The sequence below is a fragment of the Lolium perenne genome, chromosome 2 (genome assembly GCF_019359855.2).
Source record: "Lolium perenne isolate Kyuss_39 chromosome 2, Kyuss_2.0, whole genome shotgun sequence".
NCBI classification, from domain to species: Eukaryota; Viridiplantae; Streptophyta; class Magnoliopsida; order Poales; family Poaceae; genus Lolium; species Lolium perenne.
In genome coordinates this window covers 90921950-90936714 of record NC_067245.2, presented here as the reverse complement: position 1 = coordinate 90936714, position 14765 = coordinate 90921950, and positions in this window count along the sequence as shown.

Sequence of the window (14765 nt, the reverse complement as noted above, 5' to 3'; positions counted from 1 at the left end):
TTGAACCTCAAACATTGAGTAATATTCCCTTTGTCTCATGATACTTGGTTTGTCCGAGATCTTATTTTCGCTATCTCCATACCTAGTTCGATCTCGTTACTCGTTCCCGTGATATTACATTCTCGGGACCTGGTCACATGCTTGCAATCTTCGTAGATGCAATCTCACTGAGTGGGCCTAGAGTACATATCTGTCACGTGGATGGATAACTCCCAATCTTCATGCATGCATACGCCTGAACTTATTCCTTCGGACACCTAGAAACACCTTTATGATCACCATGTTACGGTGTGACGGGCGATGCAGTCAAAGAGGCTTGCGGTGATAGTGATTAGATATGATCTCACGGTCAAAGAATTGGGTTACTATGTTTTCCTAGTTATCACAATGTAGAACTTTGCGACTGGATCTCATTGCAATACTTATGACGGGTGTGTGCCTATCACATCATTTATCCAATGACGTGACCCCATTGGCAATTGACATAAATGTACATCATCAGGAAACCTTAATCATATGTTGACCAATGGACTAGTTGACCAGGGACTTCGTTTGTTTACATACCACACGTGTACTAATATTTCCGCTTAATATAATTATAGTGTGGCATAAAACTTATTATGGACATCGGGGATATGAAAATAAAACCATCTTTATTATTTGCCTCTAGGGCACATCTCTAACAGTATTCCGCTTGCACTAGAATACAAATAAACTAGTTTATATTTGCCAAGAATCTAACACCTATTGCCTCTTGGTGTTGATCATCCTTCGCTCGTGAAAGAGGTTTCTTCAACGGGTTTGCAACATTCAGATAATGTACTATGCACATCTTTATGTCACCTTCATTGAGATATTGTGGTATGACATGATAATGCCGAAGAATATGCTTGGCAGTAGAGTTAGACATTGGTTCCTTTGCATTTGCAATGGCGTCTGTGTTGTCACAATAAATGCTCAAAGGGTCTTGCATGCTCGGGAACACACCCAGTTCAATGACAAAATTCCTTAGCCAAACATCTTCATTCACCACTTCTGAAGCAGCTATATACTCCAATTCCATTGTAGTTTGAGCAACTGTGGTTTACTTGCCGCTCCTCCAGCTCCATGCGCATCTGTTCACCATAGACACGTATCATGTCTGAGATTTCGAGTCAACTGGTTCAGTGTCAAAGCTTGCATGAAAGTAAACTTTTACGACAAGCTCCTCTTCACATCCTCCATAGAATAGAAACATATACTTGGTTCTCCTAAGATACTTCAGGAATAGCCTCGGGTATAGGGAATATTCCAGATTTCTCAACTTATGGGTTCATAATTAATAACATCTTCACCATCGAGATTAACAATCATAATTGTTGTCCCTCCATACAATCTAGGATTACTTTGGAAAAAATCAGTCAAACTAATCGCCATGGCCACATTAGGTCGAGTACTCAGCATGTTATACATGATAGATAGAGACTATGGCTGAAGCATAGGAAATTCTAGACATCTCTTCCTTATATTTAGCCGTTGCTGGACACTGAGTCACACTCAATGGTTTACTTTTTAACACATGCAAGAACCCTTTCTTGGCCTGATCCATTGTGAATCTCTTTAGAACCTTTTCCAGGTAAGTACTCTAACATCATGATATTAGGCGTTTTGATCCATCTCTATTGATTTTAATTCCTAATATGTAAGAAGCTTCACCCAAGTCCTTCATAGAAAATTTACTATTTAAATAATCTTTTATCCTCTTTAGAAGATTCACATCATTCCCAATTAATAATACGTTACCCCATAGAATAATAGGAATGATAGTGCGCTCCCACTCACATTTTTTTTAATAAATGCAGGACTCTTCTTCATTTTGGACAAATCCAAAATCCTTGACCACTTCATCAAAGCGAAGATTCCATCTTCAGGATGCTTACTTCAGTCCATAAATGGAACAATGAAGCTTGCATATCTTTCCAGCATTCTTAGGATCGACAAAACCTTCTAGTACAACTATTCATCAATGTTTCAATTCAAAACGCAGTTTTGACATCCATATGCCATATCTCATAATCAAAATACGCAACAATTGCTAGTTAAATCCTGATAGACTTAAAGCATCCTATGGGTGAGAATGTGTTATCGTAGTCAACTCCTTGAATTTGTCAAAAACCCTTTGTGACAAATCGAGCTTTATATACCCTCCATCTATCTTTTTCTTAAGAATCCATTTATTCCCAACGGCCTTGCGGCCATAGGGTATATTCACCAAATTCCATACTTGGTTGTGATACATTGATCCTATTTCGAATTTCATGGCTTCAAGCCATTTCTCCCAATCAGGTCCCTCGATTGCTTCCATGTAGTTCGCAGGTTTGTCTTGTTCAACTAATATGAGTGTATTAAAAAGATCACCATACCATTCTGGAGCAGTACGTGTTCTTGTAGACCTGTGTGGTTGAGTAGGCGCCTATGATCATTATATTATGATCATTATCATTTGCCCCCTCTCCAATTGTGGAGGACGTTTCCGGAACATCTTCCGTTGCGCCACTCGATATTTGGAGAGTAGTATGAATAATCTCATCAAGCTCTACTTTCCTCCACTAACACCTTTGGCGAGAAACTCTTTCTAGAGAAAGGAACCAGTCTTCTCGACAAAAGTTTTTCCCTCGGTTTTGTTGTAGGTGTACCAAATAGTTTCCTTTGGATACGCTACAACAATGCATTTCTTCGCTTTTGGTTTGAGTTTATCGGGATGTAGTTTATCTCATATGGTGTTGTCTGGATGAAACCCTATTTAAAATGAATGCAATTGTTTCTAACGCATACCCCCAAACTGATATCGATAAGTAGACAAGCGACAGCTTATCCCATACACTATCTAATAGAGTGTGACTACGTCGTTCAGACACACCGTTTCACCGTGCTTTTCGAGCTAGCATAAGTTGTGGTACAATGCCACCCGTCTTGATATGCATGCCAAACTCATAACTCAAATACTCGCCTCCTCGATCGGATCAGAGGTGCTTGATTTTCTTGTTAAGTTTATTTTCAACTTCAGTCTGAAATTCTTTAAACTTTTCAAATGTTTCAAACTTGTGTTTCATTAAGTAAATATACTCATATATACTCAAATCATCGGTGAAGGTCGCGAAGTAATGATATTTTTTATTGCGTGTTGAGATGATCATCCTGTCCACATACATCAGCATGCATGATTCCCAGTAAGTTCGTCACCCGTTCCATCACACCAGAGAACGGATTCTTGGTCATCTTTCCAATAAGGCATGGCTCGCATGTGTCAAGAGATTCCAAATCTACCGACTCCAAAAGTCCATTAGAATGGAGATTCTTCATGCGCTTAACACCAATATGACCCAGACGATGGATGTGAGAATCATTACAATCAATATTCAATAAGAACGAACCATTACTTTTTGGCGCATGAACATAGAAGACATCACTCATATAAATAGAACAACCATTTGTTTGTAAGTTAAATGAAAATAGTCTCGCATCAAGCAAGACCCACTTATAATATTCATACTCAACACGGGTACAAAGTAATATTTATTCAAAACTAGAATCAATCCCGAAGGTAAACTAAGAAAGAGAGTGTGGACATACATCACATCTAGTTTTCATCCATTGCCAACACGCATTGTCCCTTCATCCTTCGCCAAGCGCCGCATATTCTGTAAATCCTGCCGGGAGTTACAAATATGAGCAACAGAACCGGTATCAAATAATCATGTGTTACTCCGGGCACTTGTGATGTAAACATCAGTAACATGTATATCACATATACCTTTATCTTTCCCGCAATCTTGTCGGCCTTCTTATCTTCCAGGTACTTGGGGCAATTGCATTTCCAGTGACCTCCACCCTTCCAGTAGAAGAACTCGACGCTAGGCTTGGGCACCTTGGGAGGAGTGGCAACAAGCTTCCCTGATGAGGACATCCCATCTATTGCTACAACGGATGTACCTACAGCTACACAAATACAAGGACCAGTCACTCGAGCTCGTGCCAAACAACTTAACTATCAGGTACTTTCGTTTCTTGGAATTATTCCTCACATACATGAGAATATGATACTGCCGAAATCAGATATGTTTGTTACTCTTAGGAATGATGGACCTAGCATGGATGAGGAGGACAATCATTGGAGCATGATCGCACATGGAGGAGATGGCAGCAAGCATTTGAGGATTGAAGAGGACGCCGCAAGTGGAGATTTCAGAACTTTGAAGCCACCATAAGAAGAGATGAAGACATGGACAAAATATAGAGTTTCCCACTTCATAATTTTGTACATAGCATAATATGGTGCTGCGTCACCTTTATTTTTGGGCCAGGTCCATGTCATTTTTGCAGGAATTAAGTCAGCCACTTTTTAGAGTCCGTATAGAAGGGGAAAAGACCTTCTAGGGTTTGGTTCGGTCACCATACGTATGGCTGGCCGAAACCCCACCTTTTTCTCCTTTAAATACCCCCATAGCCATCATGTTTAGACTCGGATTTTGATTAGACTAAAAGTTATCCATTGCTGCAACTCTCGTGTACTTCTTTTGAGGCCAACGCCCAGAACAAGACCGACTATTCGGAATCTCACCTTTTCAATAAAGCTTTCATCTATATCCGCAATATTTTGATTGCATCATTAGTTCTTACTTGTTCTCGATTTCAGGTAGGAATTAAGACCCTCGATGGTCAGGCTGATCATGCATCCGCAAGATCAGTAACTCCCGGAGATTGTCCTAGCGATTGCATTGGCGCACGAGCTTTTCACGTGTTGTCGGATCGTCAAGCACGAACTCCACCAACAAATCGATTTATCCTCGTCTCATCGAAAGATCGGCCACCTTTTCTCTATCATGTGGTATCAGATTTCAGGTTGGTCGGTGAGATTTTACTGTTTTTCTAGTGTAGATTGCATCTGCCATCATACCCATACACCACGAAAAAGCCAAAAATACTGTTAGGGTTTTAGATCATCGTCCGATAAACCCCCTGCCACGTCTTTGCATTGTGTTTTCAGTTTTGCATAGTTGAATTTGAGTCTGCATCTTTGTGTCAAGTTGCTGGTCTTAGCGTCTAGTTCCTTTAGAGTTTCGAGTTCTTGTCATATTAGTCACGCCGCCGCCGCTGCTCCCACCATCATATACATCTGCCATATACCCTGGTTCCTACCGCGACATAGATTCGTGTTGTTTCTCTACCGCGACAGAGTCCTTGGAGAAAACAAAAATTCCGTGAGATAATTTTCGGTCGCTAGTAAAGACTTGTGGAGGAGAGCAAAAAAAAAAGTCAAATCGCATCCAGGTCAGGTTGACCACGATTTCCACTAGTCAGGTCGATTTTAATCCGAATTGGGCAGTTTTGGTCTCCAAACTTTGACCGAAGATAACTTTTGCATACGAACTCCATTTTCGACGTTCGACCACTCAAAACGTGCGGGAGAAAAAGATAACTTTTGCATAAAAACTCTGTTTTCCATGTTGTATGCCTTTCCGAATCTCAGAATTGCCAAAAAACGCCGGGAAGGTTGAGATTTTTGACCTTTAAGTTTACTACCCGAAAATTCATGTGTTCTTCACTTATATCTTGCTTTTGAGCTATTCGTCTGTGCTTGTTGGAGCCAACCGCCACCATTAATCACTTCATCGCTGCTCGTTACTTGTGTACCGCGCCGTAACTTCGTTCGTGAACTAGGCTCGCGTCTTTCGTACGGTCTAGCTTAGGACCAGCACAGTACCGTTGTTGAGCATACTTTCAATACTGCACCGCTGTTTTGACAATTGTTGTTTTTGCTACCATATATAAGCCTTCCTACATCTCCACATATTGTCTCCACGTGCTTTGTATCGACACCTGGTCATCGCTTTGGCAATCTTTGGAGACGCTGATCATTGTTGGCTGCCATATCGCATTCCTCATGTTTGGTAAGAACTTGTAAGAGCTTTGTATTTTGCTTGACGAATTGTGCGTGAACCACCATATTCCGTAGTTTGTAGGCATATATATTTGTGCTTTTTGAGTACTAATCTTGACAGGAACCACATCATCTGGTGTTGACCCGAATAAGATGATGAGCGCGGGGTTGCATGCTCACTTCACCCACCTTTTGGGCGGGCATGCACGCGATGTAGATGCGCGCCTTGGTGACGTGGACGCCAAACTCACTGACGCGCTGGACAAGATGTGATACGCGTACAGCACGCGTCCGTTGGGAACCCCAAGTGGAAGGTGTGATGCGTACAGCAGCAAGTTTCCCTCAGTAAGAAACCAAGGTTTATCGAACCAGTAGGAGCCAAGAAGCACGTGAAGGTTGATGGTGGCGGAGTGTAGTGCGGCGCAACACCAGGGATTCCGGCGCCAACGTGGAACTTGCACAACACAATCAAAGTACTTTGCCCCAACGTAACAGTGAGGTTGTCAATCTCACCGGCTTGCTATAACAATGGATTAGATGTATAGTGTGGAAGATGATGTTTGCAAAGAACAGTAGAACGAGTATTGCAGTAGATTGTATTCGATATAAAAGAATGGACCGGGGTTGATACGCGTACAGTACGCGTCCGTTGGGAACCCCAAAAGGAAGGTGTGATGCGTACAGTGGCAAGTTTTCCCTCAGTAAGAAACCAAGGTTTATCAAACCAGTAGGAGCCAAGAAGCACGTTGAAGGTTGATGGCGGCGGAGTGTAGTGCGGTGCAACACCAGGGATTCCGGCGCCAACGTGGAACCTGCACAACACAACCAAATTACTTTGCCCCAACGTGACAGTGAGGTTGTCAATCTCACCGGCTTGCTGTAACAAAGGATTAGATGTATAGTGTGGATGATGATGTTTGTAGAGAACAATAAGAACGAGTATTGCAGTAGATTGTATTCGATGTAAAGAATGGACCGGGGTCCACAGTTCACTAGTGGTGTCTCTCCCATAAGATAAATAGCATGTTGGGTGAACAAATTACAGTTGGGCAATTGACAAATAAAGAGGGCATGACCATGCACATACATGTTATGATGAGTAGTGTGAGATTTAATTGGGCATTACAACAAAGTACATAGACCGCCATCCAGCATGCATCTATGCCTAAAAAGTCCACCTTCAGGTTATCATCCGAACCCCCTCCAGTATTAAGTTGCAAACAACAGACAATTGCATTAAGTATGGTGCGTAATGTAATCAACAAATACATCCTTAGACATAGCATTGATGTTTTATATCTAGTGGCAACAGCACATCCACAACCTTAGAACTTTTTGTCACTGTCCCAGATTTAATGGAGGCATGAACCCACTATCGAGCATAAATACTCCCTCTTGGAGTTACAAGTAACGACTTGGCCAGAGCCTCTACTAATAACGGAGAGCATGCAAGATCATAAACAACACATAGATAATAGATCAATAATCAACATAGCATAGTATTCCATATTCATCGGATCCCAACAAACGCAACATGTAGCATTACAAATAGATGATCTTGATCATGTTAGGCAGCTCACAAGATCCAACAATGATAGCACAATTAGGAGAAGACGACCATCTAGCTACTGCTATGGACCCATAGTCCAGGGGTGAACTACTCACACATCACTCCGGAGGCGACCATGGCTGTGAAGAGTCCTCCGGGAGATGATTCCCCTCTCCGGCAGGGTGCCGGAGGCGATCTCCTGAATCCCCCGAGATGGGATTGGCGGCGGCGGCGTCTCTGGAAGGTTTTCCGTATCGTGGCTCTCGGTACTGGGGTATTCGCGACGAAGACTTTAAGTAGGCGGAAGGGCGGAGTCGGAGGGCTGACGAGGGGGGCACACGCTAGGGCCGCGCGGGCCCCCCTTGGGCCGCGCCGCCCTAGTGTGGCGGCGCCTCGTCGCCCCACTTCGTTTCCCTTTCGGTGTTCTGGAAGCTTTGTGGAAAAATAGGCCCCTGGGCGTTGATTTCATCCAATTCTGAGAATATTTCCTTACTAGGATTTGTGAAACCAAAAACAGCAGAAAACAGCAACTGGCTCTTCGGCATCTTGTTAATAGGTTAGTGCCAGAAAATGCATAAAAATGACATAAAGTATGTATAAAACATGTGTGTATCACCAATAAAGTAGCATGGAACATAAGAAATTATCGATACGTTGGAGACGTATCAGCATCCCCAAGCTTAGTTCCTACTCGTCCCGAGTAGGTAAACGATAACAAAGATAATTTCTGAAGTGACATGCTATCATAATCTTGATCAATACTATTGTAAGCACATGTAATGAATGCAGCGATTCGAAGCAATGGTAAATACAATGAGTAAACAATTAAATCATATAGCAAAGACTTTTCATGAATAGTACTTTCGAGACAAGCATCAATAAGTCTTGCATAAGAGTTAACTCATAAAGTAATAAATTCAAAGTAAAGGCATTGAAGCAACACAAAGGAAGATTAAGTTTGAGCGGTTGCTTTCAACTTGTAACATGTATATCTCATGGATAGTTGTCAACATAAAGTAATATAATAACTGCAATAAGCAAGTATGTAGGAATCAATGCACAGTTAACACAAGTGTTTGCTTCTAGGATAGAAGGAAATAGGTAAACTGACTCAACATAAAAGTAGAAGAATGGCCCTTCGCAGAGGGAAGCATTGACTGCTATATTTGTGCTGGAGCTTTTATTTTGAAAACAAGAAACAATTTTGTCAACGGTAATAATAAAGCATATGTATTATGTAAATTATATCCTACAAGTTGCAAGCCTCATGCATAGATTACCAATAGTGCCCGCACCTTGTCCTAATTAGCTCGGATTTACATGGATTATCATTGCAATACATATGTTCTAACCAAGTATCACAAAGGGGTACCTCTATGCCGTCTGTACAAAGGTCTAAGGAGAAAGCTCGCATTGGATTTCTCGCTTTTGATTATTCTCAACTTAGACATCCATACCGGGACAACATAGACAACAGATAATGGACTCCTCTTTAATGCATAAGTATTCAGCAACAAATAATATTCTCATAAGAGATTGAGGATTGTTGTCCAAAACTGAAACTTCCACCATGGATCATGGCTTTAGTTAGCGGCCCAATGTTCTTCTCTAACAATATGCATGCTCTAACCATTCAACTCATGATAAATGTCCCTTACTTCAGACAAGACGAACATGCATAGCAACTCACATGATATTCAACAAAGTGTTGATGGCGTCCCCAGGAACATGGTTATCGCTCAACAAACAACTTAATAAGAAATAAGATACATAAGTACATATTCAATACCACAATAGTTTTTAGGCTATTTGTCCCATGAGCTATATATTGCAAAGACAAAGAATGGAAATTTAAAGGTAGCACTCAAGCAATTTACTTTGGAATGGCGGAGAAATACCATGTAGTAGGTAGGTATGGTGGACACAAGTGGCATAGTGTTTGGCTCAAGGATTTGGATGCACGAGAAGTATTCCCTCTCAATACAAGGCTTAGGCTAGCAAGGTTATTTGAAACAAACACAAGTATGAACCGGTATAGCAAAACTCACGTAAAAGATATATTGCAAGCATTATAAGACTCTACACCATCTTCCTTGTTGTTCGACCCTTACTAGAAAATATCTAGACCTTAGAGAGACCAATCATGCAAACCAAATTTTAGCAAGCTCTATGTATTTCTTCACTAATAGGTGCAAAGTATATGATGCAAGAGCTTAAACATGAGCACAACAATTGCCAAGTATCACATTATTCAAGACATTATACCATTTACCACATGTAGCATTTCCCGTTTCCAACCATATAACAATTAACGAAGCAGTTCAACCTTCGCCATGAACATTATGAGTAAAGCTAAGGGCATATTTGTCCATATGCAACAGCAGAGCGTGTCTCTCTCCCACACAATGAATGCTAGGATCCACTTTATTCAAACAAAACAAAAATAAAAACATACAGACGCTCCAAGTAAAGCACATAAGATGTGATGGAATAAAAATATAGTTTCATTAGAGGAACCTGATAATATTGTCGATGAAGAAGGGGATTCCTTGGGCATCCCCAAGCTTAGATGCTTGAGTCTTCTTGAAATATGCAGGGATGAACCACCGGGGCATCCCCAAGCTTAGAGCTTTCACTCTCCTTGATCATATTGTATCATCCTCCTCTCTTGATCCTTGAAAACTTCCTCCACACCAAACTCAAAACAACTCATTAGAGGGTTAGTGCATAATCAAAATTCACATAGTCAGAGGTGACATAATCATTCTTAACACTTCTAGACATTTCACAAAGCTACTGAAAGTTAATGGAACAAAGAAATCCATCAAGCATAGCAAAACAGGCAATGCGAAATAAAAGGCAGAATCTGTCAAAACAGAACAGTCCGTAAAGACGATTTTTTTAGGTGCACCAGACTTGCTCAAATGAAAATGCTCAAATTTAATGAAAGTTGCGTACATATCTGAGGATCACTCACGTAAATTGGCAGATTTTGCTGAGTTACCTACAGAGACTACTGCTCAAATTCGTGACAGCAAGAAACTTTTTCTGCGCAGTAATCCAAATCTAGTATGAACCTTACTATCAAAGACTTTACTTGGCATAACAATGCAACAAAATTAAGATAAGGAGAGGTTGCTACAGTAGTAAAAACTTCCAAGACTCAAATATAAAACAAAAGTGATGTAGTAAAATCATGGGTTGTCTCCCATAAGCGCTTTTCTTTAACGCCTTTCAGCTAGGCGCAGAAAGTGTGTATCAAGTATTATCAAGAGACGAAGCATCAACATCATAATTTGTTCTAATGATAGAATCAAAAGGTAACTTCATTCTCTTTCTAGGGAAGTGTTCCATACCTTTCTTGAGAGGAAATGGATATATAATATTGCCTTCCTTCATATCAATAATAGCACCAACAGTTCGAAGAAAAGGTCTTCCCAATATAATGGGACAAGATGCATTGCATTAAATATCCAAGACAACGAAATCAACGGGGACAAGGTTATTGTTAACCATAATGCGAACATTATCAATCCTCCCCAAAGGTTTCTTTGTAGAATTATCAGCAAGATTAACATCCAAGTAACAATTTTTCAATGGTGGCAAGTCAAGCATATTATAGATTTTCCTAGGCATAACGGAAATACTTGCACCAAGATCACATAAAGCATTACAATCAAAATCATTGACCTTCATCTTAATGATGGGCTCCCAACCATCCTCTAACTTCCTAGGAATAGAAGCTTCACGTTCTAATTTCTCTTCTCTAGCTTTTATGAGAGCATTTGTAATATGTTTTGTAAAGGCCAAATTTATAGCACTAGCATTAGGACTTTTAGCAAGTTTTTGCAAGAATTTTATAACTTCAGAGATGTGGCAATCATCAAAATCTAAACCATTATGATCTAAAGCAATGGGATCATTGTCCCCAATATTGGAAAAAAAATTAGCGGTTTTATCACAAGCAGTTTCAGCAGTTTTAGCAGTTTTAGGCAGTTTTGTAAGCTTTGCATTAGGAGTAGAAACATTGCTAACACCAATTATTTTACCATTGATAGTAGGAGGTGTAGCAACATGTGAAGAATTATCATTGCTAGTGGTGGTAATAGTCCAAACTTTAGCTATATTATCTTCTTTAGCATTTTCTTCTTTTTCCCACCTAGCACGCAATTCGGCCATCAGTCTTATATTCTCATTAATTCTAACTTGGATGGCGTTTGCTGTAGCAAATGACTTAATATCTTTATCTTCATTAGGCATAACTTTCGATTTCAAAAGATCAACATCAGCAGCAAGACTATCAACTTTAGAAGCAAGTATATCAATTTTCCCAAGCTTTTCTTCAACATATTTGTTAAAAGCAGTTTGTGTACTAATAAATTCTTTAAGCATAGCTTAAAGTCCAGGGGGTGTATTCCTATTATTGTTGTAAGAATTACCATAACCGTTACCATTATTATAAGGATATGGCCTATAATTGTTACTAGAATTGTTCCGATAAGCATTGTTGTTGAAATTATTATTTTTAATGAAGTTCACATCAACATGTTCTTCTGGAGCAACTGATACGTCCAAAACGTATCTACTTTCCCGAACACTTTTGCTATTGTTTTGCCTCTAATTTGTGTAATTTGGATACAACTAACACGGATTAACGCTGTTTTCAGCAGAATTGCTCTGGTGTCTTGTTTTTGTGCAGAAATTCAACTTTCGGGAAAATCCTCGGAATTTATACCAAAGGGCCTATTTTACCAGAAGACTCAGGGAGCTAGAAGGGCAAGCCAGGTGGAGGCCTGAGGGCCCCACACACCAGGCCGGCGCGGCCCAGGGGGGCGCGCCGCCCTAGTGTGTGGCCCCCTCGGCTGGCCTCCGATGCCCCCCTCTGGACTACTTAAGGGGTTCGATCTAAAAAACACGAGGACGAAGTCGAAGTCGCCAGAAGCCCTCCAGTACGCCGCCACATTGCGAAACTCCGTCTCGGGGACCAGAAACTCCGTTCTGGCACTCCGCCGGGACGGGGAATTGGAGGAGATCATCGCCATCATCACCACCGACGCCTCTCCATCGACCAGCAATGCTTCCCCCATCCATGTGTGAGTAATTCCCCCGCTGTAGGCTGAAGGGGATGGTAGGGATTGGATGAGATTGGTCATGTAATAGCATAAGATTGTTAGGGCATAGTGCCTAGTGTCCGTAATTGGTACTTTGATGATATTGTTGCAACTTGTTATGCTTAATGCTTGTCACTAGGGCCCGAGTGCCATGATCTCAGATCTGAACATGTTATTATTTCATCATGATATGCATTGTTTTATGATCTTACCTGCAAGTTGTATACACATGTCGCTGTCCGGAACCAAAGGCCCCGAAGTGACAGAAATGGGGACAACCGGAGGGGATGGCGGTGATGTGAGGATCACATGTGTTCACGGAGTGTTAATGCTTTGCTCCGGTACTCTATTAAAAGGAGTAACTTAATATCCAGTAGATGACCTAGAGGCCCGGCTGCCACCGGCTGGTATGACAAAAGATGTTGTGCAAGTTTCTCATTGCGAGCACGTACGATTATATACGGAACACATGCCTATGGATTGCTTTGTACTTGGACACCGTTTTATTATTATCTGCAAATGCCCTGCTTTGATTGTTACATGAGTTTCTCTCATCCATGCAACACCCGTCATCCATCCTCGTGCCTATGATTTTAATCCTGCTGTTTACTAAAATCACTACTGCTGTCTCTGTTACTCTGCTGCTGTTATTTCGCTACTGCTACTGCTATAAAACTGTTACTACTGATAAACTCTTGCGAGCAAGTCTGTTTCCAGGTGCAGCTGAATTGACAACTCTGTTGTTAAGGCTTTCAAGTATTCTTTGTCTCCCCTTGTGTCGAATCAATAAATTGGGTTTTACTTCCCGCGAAGACTGTTGCGATCCCCTATACTTGTGGGCCATCAAGACTATTTTCTGGCGCCGTTGCCGGGGAGCATAGCTTTATTTGGAGGTTCACTTGGATTGATATTGTTCGCTGCAAATTCTCCATCATGGGTAAATCTCGTGATCCTAAAGTCGCCATATTACCATCCACTACAAGAAAAGGTACAACTCTGAGTACCTCTGCTGCTCTTGATTCACCATCTGTGATAAGTCAACTTGTTTCACCGCCGCAAGCTTCACTTGCTGGTACTTCTGCTGAATCTGAAAACTCTCATAATATTGATAATGTTTCTGATGTGCTTGATGATAGTGGTTCATTGGGATCCTTTCTAGATGCTACAATTGCTAGGTCTAGACAAATTGAAAATGCTGAAACTCCTAATGAAAATGCTGCTACACCTGTTAATTCACCTGAACTTGATTATTCTAGTGATGATCCTGATGAGGATTATGTGGAGCTTAATGATGATTTTATTAATAGATGCAATGCTACTGCTGATGCAATAAAAATTAAAAAGTTTATCGCACAATATACTGTTAGACATAAGCTATCTCCTGATCCTAAATTTGCCACATCTCCTATATGCATTAAGGATAAAGATTATGATTTTTCTCTTGATCTATCTCATATAGCTATTGTTGAGAAAACACCCTTTTGTGGTACTGAAAAAGAAAGTGCTATAGAACACATGAATGAACTTTCTTCTATGAGTAGCCTGTTTTCTGATGATGTTTAGATGCGCACTTATTTTGTTGCTAAAATTTTTCCTTTCTCATTAAAGGATGATGCTAAAACTTGGTATAATAATTTGCCTCCTGGTTCTATTAAAAGTCCAGGTGATTTGCTTGATGTTTTCTTTCTGAAATACTTTCCTGCTAGTGCTCAATATGCTGCTTTACAAAAAATTTATAGCTTTGACCAGGAAGATGGAGAGAAATTACCTGAAGCATGGGCAAGATTTTGCTCTCTTATCAGGGCTCGACCTAGACATGATTTGGAAAAGCATGATTTACTTTATATATTCTATAGTGGACTAACCGTTGAGTCTAGAGCATATTTGGATAGTTGTGATGGTTGTGTTTTCAGGAAATGAACTCCAGATGAAGCTGAAGAATTATTGGCTAAAATAGGCCGGAATCATGATGATTGGACTACACCTGAACCAACTCCGACGCCAATATTTAAGAAGAGGGGTTTGATTAAATTGAATGATGAAGATATGAGGGAAGCCAAGAAGTCTGTAACATCCCCAAATTTCAATAAAAGAAAGTTAGAAGAATTCTAGAGAGCAAAATTTCAAACCAACAAAAACTTTTTAAATTGCATATAGTGCCATGCATAGGACTTGTGCATTTGAT